This window comes from Rhinoderma darwinii, chromosome 3, assembly GCF_050947455.1.
Source record: "Rhinoderma darwinii isolate aRhiDar2 chromosome 3, aRhiDar2.hap1, whole genome shotgun sequence".
In the NCBI taxonomy this organism is placed as follows: domain Eukaryota; kingdom Metazoa; phylum Chordata; class Amphibia; order Anura; family Rhinodermatidae; genus Rhinoderma; species Rhinoderma darwinii.
Window position 1 is genome coordinate 51,863,082 of NC_134689.1, and position 25,972 is coordinate 51,889,053.

The window sequence follows — 25,972 nt, forward strand, 5'->3', positions numbered from 1 at the left end:
GAAGACCTGAGAAACCTCTAAAACTGTTGTTTAACCCTTGTATGCCCTAAACAATGATAACAGCAGCATTCAAGACCATAAAGAGAGGGGGTGGGGCGGCATTGATTGTATCCCAGAGACTATGTGTACTGCAATAGTTGCCCATACCTTTTAATGGCAAACAGCCCATGGCCCCCACATTTCCTGTTTGTTAGGGCAATCTTAGGAATTCCCTAACAACTGCCTGCATACTATTAGTACACAGGCTAATGTACAGACATATAGATATTCACCACTACATTGTAATAAAAATATAGATTAGTATATAAATTTACCCAATTTGCATGAAAAAAAATTTAAAACAAGCGATGAAAATAAATTTTTGAATAAAATCAGTAAATAAACAGTACACAACACACATCTTTTTATGAAGTAAAAAATAATAATACTAATAATAATAAAAACTTTACTAGTGTTTCTGTTTTCTGCATTTTTCTCCTAAATAGATGTTAATATAAATTAAATGCTATTGTATATGCATGATGAAGTGACAGCTTAAGAAAGTACAACTTGTCCCCCAAAAAAACAAAGGCCTTATATAGCTAACTGGGCCTAAAACTACGATAGTTATGACAATGGAATGCAAAGGGGCAAAATCTACAAAATTTTTGCCAGGTCCTCTGGCAGATGATGCTGTGGCTATTTACAGACTTTTGTGATCTTTTTCATCTCACATCATTTTGTTTCCATACATGAACATTTTGTGAAAGACATAATCAATTTTAAAAATATGCACATATGCAATTTTCATAGTTTTTTTATTACTTTCCTGGAAAAAAAAGCTTTTATCTGTACCGTACAAAACTTGTTTATCTGTCCCATACATATAAATGGGATGTTTCTGCTGCATGTGCGTGTGATTTTTACAAACCCCGTTCCGATATACAAGGACAATCACTAACATTTCTGCCCTAAATCTTGTAGTCTTGTAAAAATTGCAGTCTTTTTTACACATGCAGTACCATAAAACACCTTTTGTCTCGGATTTCTGATGTATTAAAAATGAAACAGCTGGTTTGGTGTCACTCCCAGGAGTCAATCTAGTTACTTTGCTGCTTGTGGGGAAATGTAAACCTCTCCACCTTTCCCAATAAGTGCATATTTATGGACCAGGGTACGTTCATTGCCTTTATACACTGCCATAATGCAGACCTAGGAAAAGTAGGGACAGGATACACCATGTTTATATATGTGTTATTTTACAGTGATATGCACTGTAAAAACCTGTAGGTTTGTCCCTTTCATGTCCGAGGATTTTCTTTAGGTTCTAATGAGTTGGTTGTATAATTTTCATTCATATCCCTGCAGGAAGAAGACAGGTCAAATAATGCATTACACACTGGCCAAGTAACATTACCCTTCTGATAAATTTACTATGCACACCAGTAGGAGTAATTATCAACGGTGATTTTAATTATTTAGCCAGTATCAGTGCAACGTTTTGGTCATATCCTTGACCTTCCTCAGGCACTATAAAATTCATGAGTGAGTATATATTAAACTCCATATAACATAACATAGTGTCAATAATCAGGTAAAGTTACTTATATTGAGAATTAACATGTGAAATCATACAAAGAGCTTCACTAGAAGCAATATGCAATATTGATAGCTATGAGTAGTACAAAAATATATAATCATCACAATATACATAAAATCCAAACAATATATGTAAAGTAGCACTGATCGTATGGTCTCACTATAGATGATATCTTACTGTCATGTAAAACTGCTGGTTTCGTATTCCCTGTTGAGTCCTTTTGTATGAAGTGTCTGTAGAGTATGAATCCAATAAGCCTCTCTACATTTTAGTGTTAGTATTTTGATACCCCCTCTTCTTGGAACCGATATGTGTTAACGTAACTGTGAGATGTTATGTTTCTGTTCTATAAAGAGGGCGTGAATTAGGGAGGAGGGTATTTCCACATTGTATGGTGGATTTATGTTGCTTGATGCAATGGCCGATAAGTTGGGTTGTCTCTCCAACATATGCTAAGCCACATGGGCATCTGATGATGTATACCATGTAGTTGCTATCGCAAGTGAGAAAATCATGTATTTGGATACCTCGTCCTGTATGGGGGTGGTAAACTTTGTCTCTCTAAGCCCCTTCCCTCCGCAGCCATTTTTCGGATTTTCACTTTTGTTTTTTCCTTCCCACCATCCAAAAGCCATAACTTTTTTATTTCTCGTCAATATTGCCGTATGAGGGCTTGTCTTTTGCGGGACGAGTTGTAGATTTTCACAGCACCATTTTTTGTACCATATAATGTAGTAGGAAACGAGAAAAAATATATATGTGGGGTGGAATAGGAAAACAGAAGTGATTCCTGAATCTTTTGAGTGGTTTTGCTTTTTTGATGTTCACCGTGCGGTAAAAACTGCATGTTAGCTTTTATATACAGGTCAATACTATTACAGCAATACCAAATTTATATAGCTTTATTTATGTTTTACTACTTTTACAAGGAAAAAACTGAGTTTTGTCGCCATATGCTGAGAGCCATAACTTTTTGATTTTGCCATCGATTTAGCGGTATGGGAGCTTAGTTTTTGCGGGGTAAGCTGTAGTTTATATTGGTACCATTTTGGGGTATGTGAGACTTTTTTTATCACTTTTTATTTCATTTTTTGGGGGAGATGAAGGGACCAAAAAACAGCAATTCTGATGTTTTTGTTGTCGTTTTTTACGGCACTCACCGTGTGGACTAAATAATGATATATTGTAATAGTACAGACTTTTTTGGATGCGTCGATGCCAGTTATGTAAGCTTTTTATTTTATTTACATTGTGCTTGAGGGAAAATGGGAAAAGTGGAGTTTTTTTAACTTCAAATTTTTTTATTATTTTTTATTTATTAAAAAAACTTTATTTTACAGTTTTTAACTTTTTTTACTTGTCCCCCTAGGGAACTTTAACCGGCGATCATTAGATCGCTTGCACGATATACTGCAATACTAATGTATTGCAGTATATTGTGATTCTGACAGTCCCCTATGAAGCCCTGCCGGAAGCAGGACCTGGGGGACTTCATCAGACCCCCAGGCTGTCATGTCAACCAACGTCACCCCCGATCTCACCACGGGGGGGCCGTTGGGACATTACAGGGGGTCATTCCCCTGTTTTTAGTCATTCAAATGTCACGATCACTATTGACCGCGGCATTAAACGGGTTAAAAAAGCGGGATCGCGCTCCAACGGGATCCCGCTCATTACCCAGAAGTGTTGGCTGTAGCACACAGTCAACACACTCGCTCTATGGAGCAGGCTCAGCCCGTGAGCCCGCTTCATATTCATATTCCCCCACCCGGCATGCGCCGTATATATATATATACATACGGTGAATGTCGGGAAAGGGTTAGTTATGTGTGAACACTTTTAACACGTTAAACATGGAAATGTTCCCTTTTTGGGGGTGCTCAGGAATTGTTGTCTAGGAATTTTCTTGGCAGAGCCAATGTTGGCTCGTACCAGTTTGTCCCTTAAGTTCTGGGGCTTCCTAACGCATGACAAAAATGGCGATTTAAATTCCTTAATTGAGGGATATACTTCCTGAGGAGTGACCAATGTTTCCTGATGATGTGGTATATTTTGAAGGAACAGGGATGATATGTGTGAACAAATGTAATGTGTTTGGTTTTTTCATTCCTGATTCTATGTTTGACCCTCACCTGTGCTTGTTGTATGACTTTTTCTGCATAACCTTTATTTCTAAATTTGGTTGCCATTTCTTCCGTTCTGATTTCTCTCATGCCAGCATCATCAACTATCCTTGTAACCCTATTGAACTGTGAGTTAGGGAGGGAAGTTTTGGTAGCCTGTGAAAGGCAACTGGTGAAGTGTAACAGAATATTTCTGTCCGTTTCTTTAGTGTAGAGTTCTGTGCGAATGTTGCCTACCTTGTCCTTGATGACCATAGTGTCAAGGAAGTTAATGGATGTAAGACTATAGTTCAAAGTGAACTGTAGTTATGGCCAGATAGAGTTGATATAGAGGGAAAATTCTCGTAACGTATTGGGTGAACCATTCCACAGACAGAAAATGTTGTCTATGTACCGCTTCCAGACAAGTACATGTGTTTTGTAGAGATCATTGGTATAAATGTATCGGTCCTCAAATTAGGCCATATAGCAATTGGCACAAGGTGGTGCCAGGTTCGAACCCATTGCTGTGCCCTGTTTTTGTACATAATAGGAATCCTCAAAGAGGAAGAAGTTCTCAGTTAAAACAATGCATAATAAGTCTCTGCTTAAATCAATTATTTGAGGACCCTTTTCATTCTAGGTCATTATGTCATATACTGCTTGTATGCCTTTATCATGTCTGATAGAAGTATAAAGACTGCAAACGTCCCATGTGGCTAGAATAGTCCCTATAGTATGTATACTAGGTACGAATGGTATTAAGGAAGGCAGTGGTATCAAGCAAGAAGGATATGGGGTCCTTGATTAGGGGTGTAAGGATCTTTTCCAAAAAGATGGAAAGTGGGGAAAGTATAGAGTCAGTAGATGCCACTATAGGACGGCCTGGTTGTTTATCTAGTCTCTTGTGGATTTTGGAAAGGATGTAAAAAACTGGTGTTATGGGATATTGATTAATCAAAAAAGTGTCCGTATCCTGATCTATTATGTTTAGGCATTTGTATCTGTTAATGGTTGCCCCTATCTTTAGTGCAATCCGACTTATCGGATCATGGTCAATACGTGTGTATCTTCCTCCTCTCACATCTGTACAACAATTAACAAGTCTTTTATATATTTCACATATTTTTTTATTATACCCCTGGACCATTGGGTCTTAGTCGTATCCAATATACTATACTTTCCCTTGGTCCCTCCTGTATGGTGATACAAATATATCATCTACACCCAAGGAATTATCCAGCTGGAAATTTGCCTCCAAAGTTAATTAGCCATGTTCTAACATTATACAATAACATTATACACTCATTGAACGATACTTTGTTACGAAGATCAAAACTCCTTCTATGCAAATTAGCCATGTGCTGGCTCTAACACTCACAATATTAATCTCCGCAGTAGTGACCACTTCCAGTTCACCACTACATCCGGTTCCTCATTGCTCTATGTTCCTGTCTTCTCTCCACTCTGTATCGCTACGCCGCCGCCAGGACACACCACATACTATGCACTGACTACAGAACTGACGTTAGTGCTATCGATGTGATCCACGCCACGCTCATAGTGGTTTATAATGGAGGGTCAAGGGCCATGCTGGCAGTGCCTCCTCATGCGGCCAGCCACCATTCTAAAAGCACCATTTCATAGGATCCAGCATACTTCAGGTAGTAGACAGACAATTTATGTTTTAACTCAATATGTTTTGAAAATGCAATGCATATTAATATCTAAGTTCGATAATACTATATATATATGCATAACTTTGTACAAAGGTGCATATTCCAATGTGTTTGATTAGATCAGCCACCAAAGCTTAATGATAGCATATTTACTGATTATATAACACAATACGTACCCATCTAGTACACTCTAATCCACATAACAATGTATATATTTCCTATACATACTATCCTAGGCTGCTTCATCTACATCATATGTTTCACATATCTCTGAATACATCATCCCCTCTTTCTCTCTTCCGTAACAATTATCAGTAGATACCACTTCTTCTCATTAGAAGCTATTGTGGCCTGATAATGACTTCACACAGAATACTATCTGATATATACTATGTACTATTATGTTTGCAATTTTTTTTCTTCTGTATTATATGTAGTGCATTAAATGTATTGTATGTACCACTTTACATATATTGTTTGGACTTTATGTATATTGTGACGATTAGATCTGTTTGTACTACTCACAACTATCAATATTGCATATTGCTTTTAATGAAGCTCTTTGTATGATTTCATATGTTCATTCTTGATATAAGTAACTTCACATGATTATTGACACTATGTTATATGGAATTTAATAAATATTCATTCATGAATTTTATAGTGCCTGAGGAAGGTCAAGGATATGACTAAAATGTTGCACTGATACTGGCAAATAATTAAAATCACCTTTTATAATTAATCCTACTGGTGTGCATAGTCCCTTCTTTTATCATATCGGGTTGGGCCCCTACGTATGCACCCACACGAAAACGTATTGCGGTCTGAACACTTTCAAATTGCCCTTCTGGTATTGACATGGCATTAGCATACATGTAATTAACATTAGAGTAATACAGAACAGATAAAGAAATTAGGGACAGTTAAAGAAATATTAAAAAAAACAAGTAAACATTAATTGCCACACAGTTGCCATTTTTTCTGATTATAGCTGTTTTCTCTCCCTTTCTTCTCTATCAGACTCTGACCCTCATGAAGGCTTTTTCCAGGTAGAGTTTGCCACATGGATATTTTTGGCTCCTCTCTACCCTCTTTTGCAAATCAAACTCCATCTCTCTAGAAGTGCATAAAAACACATTATTTTAGATGCCACGGTAACTCATCCTTTGTATCTGATAACATATAATTTTATAATGATATAGTTAAAATAAGCGACGGCCAGAGTCTCAAAGCTAGGGAGGAGTGAGCAGCTGCAGAGTGAGAGAGAGACAGAGAGAGAGGCACAGACAGATACTGATGCAGCTTCTAGTTAGTGTTTTTCTAGAATCCAGCATTGGGAGAGACAGAAAAACACTTACTAGAAGCACTAGTAGCATAAAGGACATTACACAGCAGTACTGAGCAGTTTAGCTGTGAATCCAGTACTGGAGTGAGAGATAACACATACTAGAAGCAACAGCAGCGTCTCTGTGTGTTTTTTTTGTATCTCTCTTACTCTGCTTCTGCTCTTCTCCTCCTCTTCTTCCTCTCCATAAACTTCTATGGGCAGCTCTAACCTGATTTCTAAGTGAGTTGATAATCTTCCTTCATCTCACCCTCACTGAATACAGATACTGATACAGTAAATAGAGAGTGAATGATCAGTTCAGGAAGCAGGGGAAGTAGGAGACGAGTCTGATAAGTAGAGAAAAAAGGAATTTTTTTGTAAAAAGATTTACAGTATTATAAAGTTTGTTATAATCACTTGTACTATTGATTTATAGGGGGAAAAAAATTAACAACGGTTACACTTTAACCCCTTTCGAATCAAAGCCATTTATTGCTTTTTCATTTTTGTCTTTCAATCCCTGCCTTCCAAGAGCCATAACCTTTTTATTTTTTCCGTCAATGGAGTGGTGTGAGGGTTTATTTTTTGCGGGAAAAATGTTAAATTTGTACTGGCACTATTAAAATACCATATAATGTAGTGGGAAACTTAAAATAATGACTTTCACTGTGTGGTAAAAACAACAACTTAACTATATTCTGCGGCTCAATATGATTATGGTGATACCAAATTTATGTCGTTTTTTTTTCATATTTTACTACTTTCACAAAGAAAAAAATATTTGTTAAAAAAAATATTTTTTGTTTCACTACATTCTGAGAGTCATAACTTTTTTATTTTTTTTATCTATTGAGTGAAGGCTTATTTTGTGCAGGACTAGCTGTAGCTTTTATTGTTACCATTTTTTGGTGCATACAACTATTTCATCCGTTTTTATTATATATATTTTTTTAAATAAAGAGACCATACTGTAATGTTGGTGTTTTCATTTTTTTGTTACGGCATTCACTGTGCGAGTTAAATAATGTTATATTGTAATACTTTGGACTTTGACAGATGTGGTAATACTAATTTTGTTTATTTTTACATTGACTTCTTGCTATTACCTAAATGTTTTTTCAAACAAAGTAGTAATTAACGCTAGTTACTGTTTTTAAAATCCTGTTCACTTCTTTAACAACATCATTTAAAGATTCAGTCTACTGCCCTGTAAAGAAATGAAAACCAGAACATTACAGTGTGATTTCTCTCATTTAACAAACTTGTAAAAGAGATAGTAATTACTTCAGTCTTCTGTGCTAATTGCACCCAATTCAGGTTTGTCTTGTTGATATTTGTTAATATTTTGGCAAAATGTAATTTACTTTTATTACAAAAAAAAAAGGAAACTGCTAAGTTATTTGATATATCATTACAATAATCTCTCCAGTTAGTTGGGTAAGCATGCCAAATCCACTCTGGGGGACATTCAAATTCCCTGTGAATTCCCTGCCATTCTGTCAATAGAATAACCATATTTAATAAAAATGCAGGATCCAATGGGCACTGTCATAAAACAGTTAGACAAATAAATTGAGATGTAGTTAAAATGTTTAATAAGAAGCTAAAACCGTACAACACGTTTTGAAGTTGATCCAACTTCTTCCCTTAGGTACAAACACACAACAGTATCCAGGTTTATACCATGTCATAACACAGGGGATACAACGTAATGCAAGGATATGTGATTAACATTATGCATACACTATAGAATAATATAATAATGGAAAAATTAAAAAAAAAACATTCTCCATATAGCTAAATTTAGTGCATATAATAAAGTGCAGGTGCAAATATTAGTAAATATATATCATATTCTTCTTAAATAGCCACAGGATGTGTGCAATACAAAATCTAACTTTATGCTGAATTAATAAATAAAATGAACAATCTGACAACATATATAAATTAACAATATCAAATATATATATACATATATATACATATATATATATGTGTGTATATTTATAAATTAAAGAGTGTGTTCAATAGACTTATTAGGAGCCTCAGGAATTTAAATGCAAAGCTTAAAAATCCAATGTGATTCTCTGCTAATCCATGTACGATATCTATTAGATACATCAACCAGAATGTGTTCTAAAGTCGTCAATTTTAAGTCAGATGGATCCTTGTTATGTACTAAGAGGTAATGCCTAGATGAGCTGTGGTTTCTTACAGCATTACCAATATTAAAATGATGGCTATTCATGTGGCCTCGTAGTGGCTGTGTTGTTCTGCCAACATATTGCAGTCTTCTCCTGTAGTATTGGAGCACAACTGTTTACATCCATGTTGTATCATACAGCACACGCCTTACCATTACCACAGTGGTACGTACCTACCAGATTTGGAAACAGGGAATTTGTTTGCAATTTCTTCTTATTTTCAACTGGCTTTAAATGACTAGGGGCTAGTAAATGTTATATTGGTTTTTTCTGGTACAATCTCCTTTAGTATGAGGGACAGTAGATGGCTTTAAAAAAGGCTTAGATAATTTCTTAGGACAAAAAAATATTACCTCCAATATGTAGAATTTTTTACCTTCCCCTTTCCCAACCCTTGGTTGAACTTGATGGACATGTGTCTTTTTTAAACCGTACAAACTATGTAACTATGTAGCTATGTAACTAAAAACAGTTTTCTGAAGTAGGATTCACAAGACGCTAATCACAATCTGTGGAACACAAATTAAGGAGCCAATTTAAATGGGTCGTTCAGAATTAGAAAAAGGGTTTGCTGTTTTTAAGAAGAAACTGTCCCACGTCTGTCTATCGACAATGTCTGATATTGCAGCTCGTCCCCAATGAAGTGAATGGGGCGATAGCAGACATAGCACATGGACAAAGATGGCTCTGTTTCTAGAAGAAATTAACCATGCTTTTAAAATAAATCTTATACAATGTCTTAAATTCCTACCTGTGATCTCTGTCACAGGTAGGAAGATTAAGTATTGACAAATTTGTTGGCTAGTAACTGGGCCAGAAGAAACCATTGTAGAAAGACAAGGCAGGAAGTTTATACAAATGAAAAGCTTATGATGAACCTGGATTATCAGATCTTTATTGGCTTCCTTTTTTATCCACCTTTGTGAGATAATGGGTAAAGGAACATCAGTAAATCTGAGAAGTTTTGAGATTTTCCATGTCAACATTAGAGGTTAATAAAAAAAACTGGATTTTACTTCAGTGAGTTTACAAGCCCTAAACCTCACTCTCTTTGGTAAGAGAATAAGGGCATGACTAGACATGGCGGAATTGCTTTGGAATTCCGCTGCGCACAGTCCGCTGCTGAAATCCGCAGCGTACACGTTTCTCCATTGCTTTCCACATCTTTTTAGTTAGGTTTATTTACAGGTTGCGGAAAACTCCGCTGCGGACCATAGGCTGCGGTGCGGAATTTGGTGCACTGGCTGTTGCGGATGTGTAGCGGACTTGTTGCGGACTCATTGCGGAATTTCTCCATTGACTTCAATGGAGAGTCAAAATTCCGCGATGAAGTCCGCAGATGTTATGTGTGTTGCGTAGCGTATTGGTTTTACTAACATGACATTTCTTCATTCTGGCTGGACCTATGTATTTCTAGGTCTACAGCGAGACTGAGGCCCCATGCACACTAACGTAAAAACGCCCGTAATCATGGGCCGTTATTATGACACGGGCAGGCCCATAGAAGTCAATGGGGCTCCTGTAATTACGGGTGACTACGTGTGTGCACCCGTAATTACGGGAGCGTTGCTGGGCGACGTCAGGAGATAGTCACTGTCCAGGGTGCTGAAAGAGTTAAACGATCGGCAGTAACTGTTTCAGCACCCTGGACAGTGACTATCACAATATACATCAACCTGTAAAAAAATAGAAGTTCCTACTTACCGAGAACTCCCTGCTTCTTCCTCCAGTCCGGCCTCCCGGGATGACGTTTCAGTCCAAGTGACGGCTGCAGCCAATCACAGGCTGCAGCGGTCACATGGACTGCCGCGTCATCCAGGGAGGTCGGGCTGGATGTTGAAAGAGGGACGCGTCACCAAGACAACGGCCGGGTAACTATGAATTTCTTTTAATTTTACTAGGGAAAGGGTTGCCCCTTCTCTCTATCCTACACTGATAGAGAGAAGGGAAGCACTCTTCACCTGAATAAGCAACGGCTAGTCCGCATCAATTTAATGCCCATTTTAGGCAGAGCCGCAACAGAACCTGCAACGCAGATTATGTGCGGCATTGTTGCGGACAGTGGCGGAAGAAATACGCCAGGTCTGGTCATGCCCTAAACATAAAGGGGTAGAGATTGCAAATAAAATGTGCTGAGTGAAGAACACATGCCATTATGGAAGACACTTGCACCTGAATTCCACTTAGAAGGGTGCCCGCACCTTAGATCCTGGGGTCCGACATCAGCAGGACTACATGCTTTGATACCATGAAAATGTAAAGAACATTTGAGTAAACATCAGAAACCAATGATTACCAGGGCACAGACAGGCAGATTTATGATAAATTTGGGGCATCTAGCTAGATTTTCTAGACACTTTTCCCCTCCTTATACCACCATTTATTTGGCGTATTTTGTGACAGAATTGTGTGTCAGATCTTTGGCGCATTTTGACACATTCGAAGTCACGCACACTTTTCCACTAAGCCCCGCCCATTTTTCTGGAGATGTGCAAACATTTATTCTAAAATGAAACGCGGAATTGCACCCAAACTTGCCAAATTGTGGCACATTTTTCAACACACTCTAGGCTCAGACCCAATAATTAATCTGTACCAGCGTGTTCTATATAAAAAGCCTACAAGTGAAACATATAGTTCAGGTAACGGACCAAGGTGTCATCCACAGGTTCAAACCAGATCTACAAAAGTACCTTTGTAAGGAGAGTGATTAATTGTAGCCCAAGTGCATGAGATTGCAGCAACAGCCATTGTACTTGTAAAGAAATGTGTGAGTCTCCAAATCGTCATTCTTGCAGAAAATACAGCCTTTGTGTGAAAAGATTCATCTGAGGAGCTTGTTCTTGAATAACATCTTCTTCAATAATCTTTCCACGTAGGAAACTGACACACCTGCTTCTCAAGATGCAGGCGTTTAATGGAAGACTCTGATTAGCTGTACAGCTTAAATATCCATATCATTTCTTTGGAAAATTTGATGTGTTTTATGAAATAATTTGTCCAATAACTCCATAAATTGTATATAAGTACAATAAATATCACAGGCCTGGCAACTGGGGTAAATTAAATATATTATGCGACTATCCTGAACCATTTTAATCTTAAAATAAATTTTAAGCTAATCTGGGTAGAATTAAACTTTTACTGAAATGTACCATAAAGCGAAGCTTGACTTTTTGAGCTACTTATGGATTACATTAGGTAATCAGTCCCCGCAGCATAAACATTTAGTTCCAGCATAATGATTTATCATTCATGCTGGAACTATTTGCCTTTCATGGCCTTAAACAATTATATTGGGGAATGGTATAAAAAGCAAATTTCCCAAATTTGTTGTAATTATACAAGCAAAATGTGTCTAATACTAACCTATGCAGGAATTCAGATTCCTTTCACATGCACTGCAGTCCACATTAACAGAATACAGGCTGCAGAATTGAGAAATAAACAGCTTGCCTTAGTGATATTGAAAGGAATTAGAATTTTCTTGCAATCCTTGAAATTATTATTGGAAACCCCCTAATTATATAGGGAATACTTGTGATATAATAACTTTACATTCATCAATTATATGTGCATTCCCTAAAAGTGGAGCAAGCAGTGACCCCTAATCAAAGCTTCACTTTAATGTGACTGAAGTCAAATTAACATTTTGTAGCACTTGATAATGTTTACCTGCAAAAGGAAGGTATTTATAATGCACCACTTATTGTTTATTAAATAACAATAATAATAATAATAATACTAATAATAATAATAATAATAATAATAATAATAATAATAATCAAGCATAACAGACAATGATAAATGAGACTTTTGATACACAACCGAAGAATCAGGATCACTATACATACACATATATATATATATATATATATATATATATATATGTATATATATATTAGCTATAATGTCTGAATATGATAGACCAGGAACAATTCTAGCACTGTATCTTTTAAGGATTGCCTTACGAATAATAAAATGTCATTGAACCTGACACTATACAGCATTGGTCGCTTGGTACTCTACTACATGCAGTCATCTGCTCACTAGAGCCAGCAGCCTCCTTGTACTCATCCTGCATTGAACACACAGGTATCAGCTATTGGGTGGAATATGCAGATCTCACTGTGACGTGAAGGAGCTTAGATCCTGACAGCAGAAATAGGGCAGGCAACAGCAAGCAGCACTTAGAGCTCTTATGCTTTGGATTGTGACTGAGCCCTCTACTAAGATTCCTTCTTCTTGGCACACTCTGCTTCTTATCAGCTGTGAGATAAATAAATAAATAACCCACATTCGGCAGATTTTCCTTCTTTTCCCAGGAGATTGTATTTCCAACAAAGTAAATAGTTCTCCCTGCAGAGGCTTTACCATCTTTCACTCTTGCATTTCCCCTGGTCCTCTGTGGTACAGCACAGGTAAGTGCATTCTGAATATTTCTATATCTTGCATAGGAAGAAAGGGTGTTCTACTGCTAAAGTGCTATATTTGCCGCTGTACACAGCTCTAATCTTGTCATTATTGGTAGAGAATATTATACCTTGCAGGCAAAATGCATGTACTGTATATGAGATGGAGAAAATCTTAAAGTCAGCAATTGCAAGGCACAGGGTGAGCCTCTGCTAGAGCTGCTGTGAAATGCAGGGTAAGGGATATGATGAGGATGTTTGCTCACAGGCTCCCTGGCAATGCCACTTTGCTCCTTCATTAGTGGGCTGAGAGTAAATGAATGAGATCTCCAGCTGTCTTTCTCACTGGACCACAATGAAAGAATCTGCAGCGTCCAGCTGAATGCCTTATGTGGCTGCTGATAGCATTGAGCCTCTCTAGTTTGCTTCAGGTTCCAAGTGCCTTTCTATGCAGGCTACATGTAAAGCTATTGATCCTGGCAGTTTTCATCTTAAAAAATGAGATTATAGTCACCTCTATTCTAAGTTAGGACAGAGAGCCTACAGGGAGCTAAGTCTTTTCAAATTTATTGCAAAGTACTGTAGTTAAAGAAATGCTGCACATCTACATATTAGTGCAATGCTTTTCTCAATGGGTATGCAAATCTTGCATTTATGAAGAAGTAGAGGTTCGGAAGACATAACTATCTTCAACATTAGCATGATGAAATACAGTTAGAAAGAGGCTTGTGACAGAGCCCGTAGGGGGATAAAATATTTAATGATAGCAGTATGTGCATAGAGTATATACTGTAGTATGTAACGTGTACAGAGTATATACTGTAGTCTGTCAGGTGCATAGAGTATATACTGTAGTCTGTCATATGAATAGAGTATAAACTGTAGTAAGTCATGTGCATAGGGTATATACTGTAGTTTTCATGTCTACAGAGTATATACTGCAGTATGTCATGTGCAAAGAGTATATACTGTAGTATATCATGTGCATAGTGTATATACTGTAGGATGTCATATGTACAGAGTATATACTATAGTATGTCATATGTACAGAGTATATACTATAGTACGTCATGTGTACAGATTATATACTGTAGTATGTCATGTACATAGAGTATATACCTTAGTATGTTATGTGCAAAGAGTACATACTATAGTATGTCATGTGCATAGAGTATATACAGTAGTATGTCATGTGTACAGGGTACATACTGTAGTATATCATGTGTACAAAGTATATACTGTAGTGTGTTATGTGCCTAGAGTATATACTATAGTATTTCATGTGCATAGAGTATAAACTGTAGTTTCAAGTGCATAGATTATATACTGTAGTATGTCATGTGTACATAGTATATACTGTAGTATGCCATGTGTACAGGGTATATACTGTAGTATATCATGTGCATAGAGTATATACTGTAATATGTCATGTGTACAGAGTATATGCTATAGAATTTCATGTGCATAGAGTATATACTGTAGTATGTAATGTGCATAGAGTATATACTGTAATATGTCATGTGTACAGAGTATATGCTATAGAATTTCATGTGCATAGAGTATATACTGTAGTATGTCATGTGTACATAGTATATACTGTAGTATGTCATGTGTACAGAGTATATACTGTAGTATGCCATGTATACAGAGTATATACTATAGAATTTCATGTGTGTAGAGAATATACTGTAGTATGTCATGTGTATAGAGTATATACTGTAGTATATCATGTGTACAGAGTATATACTATAGTATTTCATGTGCAAAGTGTATATACTGTAATATGTCATGTGTACAGAGTATATACTGTAGTATGTCATGTGTATAGAGCATATATTATAGTATTTCATGTGCATAGAGTATATACTGTAATATGTCATGTGTACAGAGTATATACTGTAGTATGTCATGTGTATAGAGCATATATTATAGTATTTCATGTGCATAGAGTATATACTGTAATATGTCATGTGTACATAGTATATACTGTAGTATGTCATGTGCATAGAGTATATACTGTAGTATGTCATGTGTACAGGGTACATACTGTAGTATATCATGTGTACAGAGTATATACTGTAGTATGGCATGTGCATAGAGTATATACTGTAGTATGTCATGTGTACAGAGTATATGCTATAGTGTTTTATGTGCATAGAGTATAACCTGTAGTAGGTCATGATTACAGATTTTATACTGTAGTATATCATGTGTACAGAGTATATACTGTAATATGTCATGTGTACAGAGAATATACTGTAGTATGTCATATGTATAGAGTATATACTATAGTATTTAATGTGCATAGAGTATATACTGTAGTATGTCATGGGTACAGAGTATATACTGTAGTATGTCATGTGCAGAGTATATACTGTAGTTTTTATGTGCATAGAGTATAACCTGTAGTATGGCATGTGTACAGAGTATATACTGTAGTATGTCATGTGTACAGAGTATACAGTATAGAAAGCCTCAATTTATTGATAAGTGTGAATATACTCATTTTAATCTTCTAATCATGTCTGTTTTCAAAATAATGAGTATATTGAGATCTCAGGACTCAATTATTAGTGGGAATTCCATATCTAGACACTTCACAATCCACTTTCCATACATAATGCCCATGCACTGCCATTATGGCTGTTAAAATACAATTTTTGCTAAAACTTTCTGCCAATTAGTTACATTATGTTTTATTTTATATACTGTTTAATCAGACATTTATATAATATAAACTAACTGAGGGTAAATACTTCTTGAACCTTCTTAATTTTCACGTAAAAACTACCATCAAGTATTGCAAAAATATCCCCCAACATTAGGGAAGGTCAACACAAGGCAAAGTTTTTTTTTCAGTAATCTATGCTGCACCCCATCCCCCAGTCTCTCTGTTTTAAAGTAATTTACCCAAAAGCCTTATTCTGCAGTTTAATAAAATAGCACATGATGGCTGGTCAAATGCATTGATCAGCATTGATCTCTTACTTACCTTTGATGTCACATATTAGCAATGAAGCATTTCAGTAAATAAACAAGTTAACAGCCCAAGAGTGGGATTATCAAGGGAGAGTGTCAGATGAATAGTACAGCTCAGATGTTCTTTCACTGATGTACATCAGACAAGCAAATTATAACCTGGCCTTAGAAACAGATGTATTAAATATCTGGTTGTTTCATAGCACCTGCATTTACCTGTGCACAAGATGATGCTCTAAATGTAATTGTATCATTAACACTTACAAGGAGAATGATTCTGCAGTCTAGTGCACTTACTGTATACACCAGTCATTAAATTATGTTAACCCCCTATATCAACACATTACAGTGTACATTTAACATACCTGAATCAGGAGAACTGTAGTTTGGTATATTGGTACTGTCCAAGGTGCTGATGGCAATCTCATTTAGCCTGCATTATCAAAGTGACCTCTAGGTGTCGCCTCAAGTGTGATTCTAGCTTTTTACTCCTGTGCAGCTTATGTTGCCACAAATGGAACGTAAAAAAGTTCATCAAAGGCAGATACAGGACTGAAATAGTTTTAGCGTTTCTTCTACTGTCACACTTCAAGGGATCAGTGCTCTGTAGTGTTAAATAAGCATATTCACTTTACAAAAACTAGAAACGGAACAGCAGCGTACAGCTGTCAAATAGAAAGAAAAATAAATGGATAACAGCTCTAATTAAACAAGAGAATGACAGGGAGGAATGCAGAGCTTCCATGTGTCTTCATGAAAAGACTGTCATATTCATGAAACAACCAACATGTGTTAGCACACAATCTTTGTGTACTACATCTTTAAAGAAATATTGCCTTTATTATTTAGACAATAATGGGTTAATATTTTGCTAATAAACTACCTGTCTGGTAAATAATTATATATAAGTCATAAATACTAAGGATGCAAAAAATGTACTAGGATGCTCTAATAGGTCCAAGGCGCTGTATTCTTCGTGTATTCTGTACACACCTATGGGTAGAGGTCATTTTGTCAAAGGAAATGTGATCTACAAGGTCAGCAATAGTGTCAGAGCTGGTTATCTCATACAGTATATGTAGTTCTTTATGTGACTATGTAAGTGAATTCTTGAAGGTTAAACTTCAAAAGTGGGAATTATCCTAATTTGCTGCTCTCATTTATGATTCGGTCTAGTATTAATAATCTAAAAAGGGTATAGTAAATATACAGAAATCAACAAGTCAGTATAGATAAACTTTATATAACATAAACACAGTCTCTAATAGTGAAATGCTGGACTTGCCGCACAGTCCCTAAGGGTATGTTCACACGCACTGTTTTCAGACGTAATTCGGGCATTTTACGCCTCGAATTACGCCTGAAAAAACGGCTCCATTACGCCTACAAACATCTGCCCATTGCTTTCAATGGGTTTTACGATGTTCTGTTCCCACGAGGTGTTATTTTACGCGTCGCTGTCAAAAGACGGCGCATAAAAAGACGCCCGCGAAAAAGAAGTGCATGACATTTTTGGAGATGTTTTTCAATGACTCCATTCATAAAAAGCTCCAATAACATCTGTAAAATATGCAGCGAAAAACGCGAATTGCTATAAAAACATCTGAAAATCAGGAGCTGTTTTCGCCTGAAAACAGCTCCGTAATTTCAGACGTATTTTGCTAAGCCGTGTGAACATACCCTAATAGTGAAATTCTGGACTTGCCATAATATTATATGCTTTTATCAGAAAATAAATTCTATATAAGAGTTTGATTTCATTTTTCTGCAATATATTCACCAATCTCATCTATCAGACAGCACTGTCCATATTAGCCTCATGGCTTCCGATTATAATGAAGTTATAAGAGAAATGACAGATCTGTTTTGAATGAATACCAGCGAATTATGAATGATCCCTTTTGACTTTCATGGGGTGCATCAGGTTTCTGTTGGGGTTCTGGTATTTTGGACGTAAACCAACAATACACATATGAACAAAGCCTTACAGACATGTTAGAAAAGTCAACATTGCATATGGAACAGTGTATTACGTCACAAGGGTTCTTATACTTTTCATTCTTCCAATAGTGACCTCTGTGCTTGTAGCATTTATGTTCAATAGTTTATTACGTCACAAAGGTTCTTCTTCTTTCATTCTTCCAATAGTGACCTCCCTGCTAGCAGCATTTATTTTAAATAGTGAATTACATCACAAGGGTTCTTATACTTTTCATTCTTCACATACCGTGCTAGTAGCATTTATATTGACATTGTATTACGTCACAAGGGTATTATACTTTTCATTCTTCACATACCGTGCTTGTAGCATTTATATTTGACATTGTATTACGTCACAAGGGTTCTTATACTTTTCATTCTCCTCATGCTGTGCTTGTAGCATTTAAATTGGACATTGTATTACGTCACAAGGGTTCTTATACTTTTCATTCTTCTCATGCTGTGCTTGTAGCATTTATATTGGACATTGTATTACGTCACAAGGGTTCTTATACTTTTCATTCTCCTCATATTGTGCTAGTAGCATTTATATTTGACATTGTATTACGTCACAAGGGTTCTTATACTTTTCATTCTTCACATACTGTGCTAGTAGCATTTATATTGGACATTGTATTACATCACAAGGGTTCTTATACTTTTCATTCTTCTCATACCGTGCTTGTAGCATTTAAATTGGACATTGTATTACGTCACAAGGGTTCTTATACTTTTCATTCTTCACATACTGTGCTAGTAGCATTTATATTGGACATTGTATTACATCACAAGGGTTCTTATACTTTTCATTCTTCTCATACCGTGCTAGTAGCATTTATATTGGACATTGTATTACGTCACAAGGGTTCTTATACTTTTCATTCTCCTCATATTGTGCTAGTAGCATTTATATTTGACATTGTATTACGTCACAAGGGTTCTTATACTTTTCATTCTTCACATACTGTGCTAGTAGCATTTATATTGGACATTGTATTACATCACAAGGGTTCTTATACTTTTCATTCTTCTCATACCGTGCTTGTAGCATTTAAATTGGACATTGTATTACGTCACAAGGGTTCTTATACTTTTCATTCTTCACATACTGTGCTAGTAGCATTTATATTGGACATTGTATTACATCACAAGGGTTCTTATACTTTTCATTCTTCTCATACCGTGCTAGTAGCATTTATATTGGGCATTGTATTACGCCACAAGGGTTCTTATACTTTTCATTCTTCACATACTGTGCTTGTAGCATTTATATTGGACATTGTATTACGCCACAAGGGTTCTTATACTTTTCATTCTACTCATACTGTGCTTGTAGCATTTATATTGGACATTGTATTACATCACAAGGGTTCTTATACTTCTCATTCTTCTCATACCGTGCTTGTAGCATTTATATTGGACATTGTATTACATCATAAGGATTCTTATACTTTTCATTCTTCACATACTGTGCTAGTAGCATTTATATTTGACATTGTATTACGTCACAAGGGTTCTTATACTTTTCATTCTTCTCATAATGTGCTAGTAGCATTTATATTGGACATTGTATTACGTCACAAGGGTTCTTATACTTTTCATTCTTCTCATACCGTGCTTGTAGCATTTATATTGGACATTGTATTACACCACAAGGGTTCTTATACGTTTCATTCTTCTCATACTGTGCTTTTAGCATTTATATTGGACATTGTAATACGTCACAAGGTTTCTTATACTTTTCATTCTTCTCATACTGTGCTTTTAGCATTTATATTGGACATTGTATTACGCCACAAGGGTTCTTATACTCTTCATTCTTCTCATACTGTGCTTGTAGCATTTATATTGGACATTGTATTACGTCACAAGGGTTCTTATACTCTTCATTCTTCTCATACTGTGCTTGTAGCATTTATATTGGACATTGTATTACGCCACTAGGGTTATTATACTTTTCATTCTTCTCATACCGTGCCAGTAGCATTTATATTGGACATTATATTACGTCACAAGGGTTCTTATACTTTTCATTCTTCTCATACAGTGCTAGTAGCATTTATATTGGACATTGTATTACGTCACAAGGGTTCTTATACTTTTCATTCTCCTCATACTGTGCTTGTAGCATTTATATTGGACATTGTATTACGCCACAAGGGTTCTTATACTTTTCATTCTTCTCATACTGTGCTTGTAGCATTTATATTGGACATTGTATTACGTCACAAGGGTTCTTATACTTTTCATTCTTCTCATACCGTGCCAGTAGCATTTATATTGGACCTTGTATTACGTCACAAGGGTTCTTATACTTTTCATTCTTCTCATACTGTGCTTGTAGCATTTATATTGGACCTTGTATTACGTCACAAGGGTTCTTATACTTTTCATTCTTCTCATACTGTGCTTGTAGCATTTATATTGGACATTATATTACGCCACAAGGGTTCTTATACTTTTCATTCTTCTCATACCATGCTAGTAGCATTTATATTGGACATTGCATTACGTCACAAGGGTACTATACGTTTCATTCTTCTCATACCGTGCTAGTAGCATTTATGTTTGACATTGTATTACGTCACAAGGGTATTATACTTTTCATTCTTCTCATACCGTGCTAGTAGCATTTATATTGGACATTGCATTACGTCACAAGGTTTCTTATACTTTTCATTCTTCTCATACCGTGCTTGTAGCATTTATATTGGACATTGCATTACGTCACAAGGGTTCTTATACGTTTCATTTTTCTCATACTATGCTTGTAGCATTTATATTGGACATTGTATTACATCACAAGGGTTCTTATACTTCTCATTCTTCTCATACCGTGCTAGTAGCATTTATATTGGAAATTACATTACGTCACAAGGGTTCTTATACTTTTCATTCTTCTCATACTGTGCTTGTAGCATTTATGTTGGACATTGTATTACGTCACAAGGGTTCTTATACTTTTCATCCTTCTCATACTGTGCTTGTAGCATTTATGTTGGACATTGTATTACTCCACAAGGGTTCTTATACTTTTCATTCTTCTCATACCGTGCCAGTAGCATTTATATTGGACATTGTATTACGTCACAAGGGTTCTTATACTTTTCATTCTTCACATACTGTGCTAGTAGCATTTATATTGGACATTATATTACGTCACAAGGGTTCTTTTACTTTTCATTCTTCTCATACTGTGCTTGTAGCATTTATATTGGACCTTGTATTACGTCACAAGGGTTCTTATACTTTTCATTCTCCTCATGCTGTGCTTGTAGCATTTATATTGGACATTGTATTACGTCACAAGGGTTCTTATACTTTTCATTCTTCACATACTGTGCTAGTAGCATTTATATTGGACATTGCATTACGTCACAAGGGTATTATACGTTTCATTCTTCTCATACCGTGCTAGTAGCATTTATGTTTGACATTGTATTACGTCACAAGGGTATTATACTTTTCATTCTTCTCATACCGTGCTAGTAGCATTTATATTGGACATTGCATTACGTCACAAGGTTTCTTATACTTTTCATTCTTCTCATACCGTGCTTGTAGCATTTATATTGGACATTGCATTACGTCACAAGGGTTCTTATACGTTTCATTTTTCTCATACTGTGCTTGTAGCATTTATATTGGACATTGTATTACATCACAAGGGTTCTTATACTTTTCATTCTTCTCATACCGTGCTAGTAGCATTTATATTGGACATTACATTACGTCACAAGGGTTCTTATACTTTTCATTCTTCTCATACTGTGCTTGTAGCATTTATGTTGGACATTGTATTATGTCACAAGGGTTCTTATACTTTTCATTCTTCTCATACTGTGCTTGTAGCATTTATATTGGACATTGTATTACGTCACAAGGGTTCTTATACTTTTCATTCTCCTCATGCTGTGCTTGTTGCATTTATATTGGACATTGTATTACGCCACAAGGGTTCTTATACTTTTCATTCTTCTCATACAGTGCTAGTAGCATTTATATTGGACATTGTATTACGTCACAAGGGTTCTTATACTTTTCATTCTCCTCATATTGTGCTAGTAGCATTTATATTGGACATTGTATTACGTCACAAGGGTATTATACTTTTCATTCTTCTCATACCGTGCTAGTAGCATTTAGATTGGACATTGCATTACGTCACAAGGGTTCTTATACTTTTCATTCTTCTCATACAGTGCTAGTAGCATTTATATTGGACATTGTATTACGTCACAAGGGTTCTTATACTTTTCATTCTCCTCATATTGTGCTAGTAGCATTTATATTGGACATTGTATTACGTCACAAGAGTTCTTATACTTTTCATTCTTCTCATACCGTGCTAGTAGCATTTATATTGGACATTGTATTACGTCACAAGGGTTCTTATACTTTTCATTCTTCTCATACTGTGCTTGTAGCATTTATGTTGGACATTGTATTACGCCACAAGGGTTCTTATACTTTTCATTCTTCTCATACTGTGCTTGTAGCATTTATATTGGACATTGCATTACTTCACAAGGGTTCTTATACTTTTCACTCTTCTCATACTGTGCTTGTAGCATTTATGTTGGACATTGTATTACGCCACAAGGGTTCTTATACTTTTCATTCTTCTCATACTGTGCTAGTAGCATTTATATTGGACATTGTATTACGTCACAAGGGTATTATACTTTTCATTCTTCTCATACCGTGCTAGTAGCATTTAGATTGGACATTGCATTACGTCACAAGGGTTCTTATACTTTTCATTCTTCTCATACAGTGCTAGTAGCATTTATATTGGACATTGTATTACGTCACAAGGGTTCTTATACTTTTCATTCTCCTCATATTGTGCTAGTAGCATTTATATTGGACATTGTATTACATCACAAGGGTTCTTATACTTTTCATTCTCCTCATATTGTGCTAGTAGCATTTATATTGGACATTGTATTACGTCACAAGAGTTCTTATACTTTTCATTCTTCTCATACCGTGCTAGTAGCATTTATATTGGACATTGTATTACGTCACAAGGGTTCTTATACTTTTCATTCTTCTCATACTGTGCTTGTAGCATTTATGTTGGACATTGTATTACGCCACAAGGGTTCTTATACTTTTCATTCTTCTCATACTGTGCTTGTAGCATTTAGGCTATGTTCACACGGGGTCTTTTGCCGAGTTTTTTGACGCGGAAACCGCGTCGCAAAACTCGGCAGAAACGGCCCGAGAACGCCTCCCATTGATTTCAATGGGAGGCGTCGGCGTCTTTTTCCCGCGAGCAGTAAAACTGCCTCGCGGGAAAAAGAAGCGACATGCCCTATCTTCGGGCGCTTCCGCCTCCGACCTCCCATTGACTTCAATGGGAGGCAGGAGAAAGCGTGTTTTCTGCCCGCGGCGCTCAATGGCCGCGGGCGAAAAACGGCGCGATCATTGCTATTCACGCGGAGTATTTTGGGGGAGGAATATCTGCCTCAAAATTCAGTTTGGAGCTTTGAGGCAGATATTCCTCCCCCAAAATACTCCGTGTGAACATAGCCTTATATTGGACATTGCATTACTTCACAAGGGTTCTTATACTTTTCATTCTTCTCATACTGTGCTTGTAGCATTTATGTTGGACATTGTATTACGCCACAAGGGTTCTTATACTTTTCATTCTTCTCATACTGTGCTTGTAGCATTTATATTGGACATTGCATTACTTCACAAGGGTTCTTATACTTTTCATTCTTCTCATACTGTGCTTGTAGCATTTATGTTGGACATTGTATTACGCCACAAGGGTTCTTATACTTTTCATTCTTCTCATACTGTGCTTGTAGCATTTATATTGGACATTGCATTACTTCACAAGGGTTCTTATACTTTTCATTCTTCTCATACTGTGCTTGTAGCATTTATGTTGGACATTGTATTACGCCACAAGGGTTCTTATACTTTTCATTCTTCTCATACTGTGCTAGTAGCATTTATATTGGACATTGTATTACGTCACAAGGGTATTATACTTTTCATTCTTCTCATACCGTGCTAGTAGCATTTAGATTGGACATTGCATTACGTCACAAGGGTTCTTATACTTTTCATTCTTCTCATACAGTGCTAGTAGCATTTATATTGGACATTGTATTACGTCACAAGGGTTCTTATACTTTTCATTCTCCTCATATTGTGCTAGTAGCATTTATATTGGACATTGTATTACATCACAAGGGTTCTTATACTTTTCATTCTCCTCATATTGTGCTAGTAGCATTTATATTGGACATTGTATTACGTCACAAGAGTTCTTATACTTTTCATTCTTCTCATACCGTGCTAGTAGCATTTATATTGGACATTGTATTACGTCACAAGGGTTCTTATACTTTTCATTCTTCTCATACTGTGCTTGTAGCATTTATGTTGGACATTGTATTACGCCACAAGGGTTCTTATACTTTTCATTCTTCTCATACTGTGCTTGTAGCATTTAGGCTATGTTCACACGGGGTCTTTTGCCGAGTTTTTTGACGCGGAAACCGCGTCGCAAAACTCGGCAGAAACGGCCCGAGAACGCCTCCCATTGATTTCAATGGGAGGCGTCAGCGTCTTTTTCCCGCGAGCAGTAAAACTGCCTCGCGGGAAAAAGAAGCGACATGCCCTATCTTCGGGCGCTTCCGCCTCCGACCTCCCATTGACTTCAATGGGAGGCAGGAGAAAGCGTGTTTTCTGCCCGCGGCGCTCAATGGCCGCGGGTGAAAAACGGCGCGATCATTGCTATTCACGCGGAGTATTTTGGGGGAGGAATATCTGCCTCAAAATTCCGTTTGGAGCTTTGAGGCAGATATTCCTCCCCCAAAATACTCCGTGTGAACATAGCCTTATATTGGACATTGCATTACTTCACAAGGGTTCTTATACTTTTCATTCTTCTCATACTGTGCTTGTAGCATTTATGTTGGACATTGTATTACGCCACAAGGGTTCTTATACTTTTCATTCTTCTCATACTGTGCTTGTAGCATTTATATTGGACATTGCATTACTTCACAAGGGTTCTTATACTTTTCATTCTTCTCATACTGTGCTTGTAGCATTTATGTTGGACATTGTATTACGCCACAAGGGTTCTTATACTTTTCATTCTTCTCATACTGTGCTTGTAGCATTTATGTTGGACATTGTATTACGCCACAAGGGTTCTTATACTTTTCATTCTTCTCATACTGTGCTTGTAGCATTTATGTTGGACAGTGTTTCTGCATCACAATGGTTCTTATACTTTTCATTTTTGACATAATGACCTCCTTTCTTGTAGCATTTAGATTTTATTTGTTTAAGTTTAAATCAAATAAATTTATATTTAAATTAAACGTGAAAAAATACAAAAACACAGACATATTTGTATATTCTAGGGGACATGTAATTAAACATGTTGAAAGTGAATATACTTAACTGTTAGGCCCTGTTCACACTGAGTTTTTTGCTGGCAGAAAATTCTGCCTGGAAAAATCAGCTCTGTTTTTTTTTTAAGTGGCTTTCACCACACTTTTTTTACGCGTTTATTTGCCGCGTTGTTTGAGGTTTTTTTTTAGCTATTTCTTCAACAGACACAGGGAATAGCTGTGAGCGTTTTTTTGTTGAAAAAATCACGGCAAAAAAAGACGCGTCAAAAAACACGTTTTTTTTCTGTCTCCCATTGATTTCAATGGGGTTTTTGAGGCG

At 36.4% G+C, this 25,972-nt stretch overlaps 1 protein-coding gene across 2 annotated transcripts in view; it reads left to right on the forward strand.

Annotated features, from left to right (window-relative positions):
* Nucleotides 1–13,039: 13,039 nt before the first annotated feature.
* Nucleotides 13,040–25,972, forward strand: part of FSTL4 (follistatin like 4) — a 917,181-nt gene continuing 904,248 nt past the window's right edge. For both annotated transcript variants that reach the window (XM_075859960.1, XM_075859961.1), the window contains exon 1: nucleotides 13,040–13,312. The gene's annotated coding sequence lies outside the window, so the exon portion shown is untranslated. The remainder of the gene's footprint in view (nucleotides 13,313–25,972) is intronic.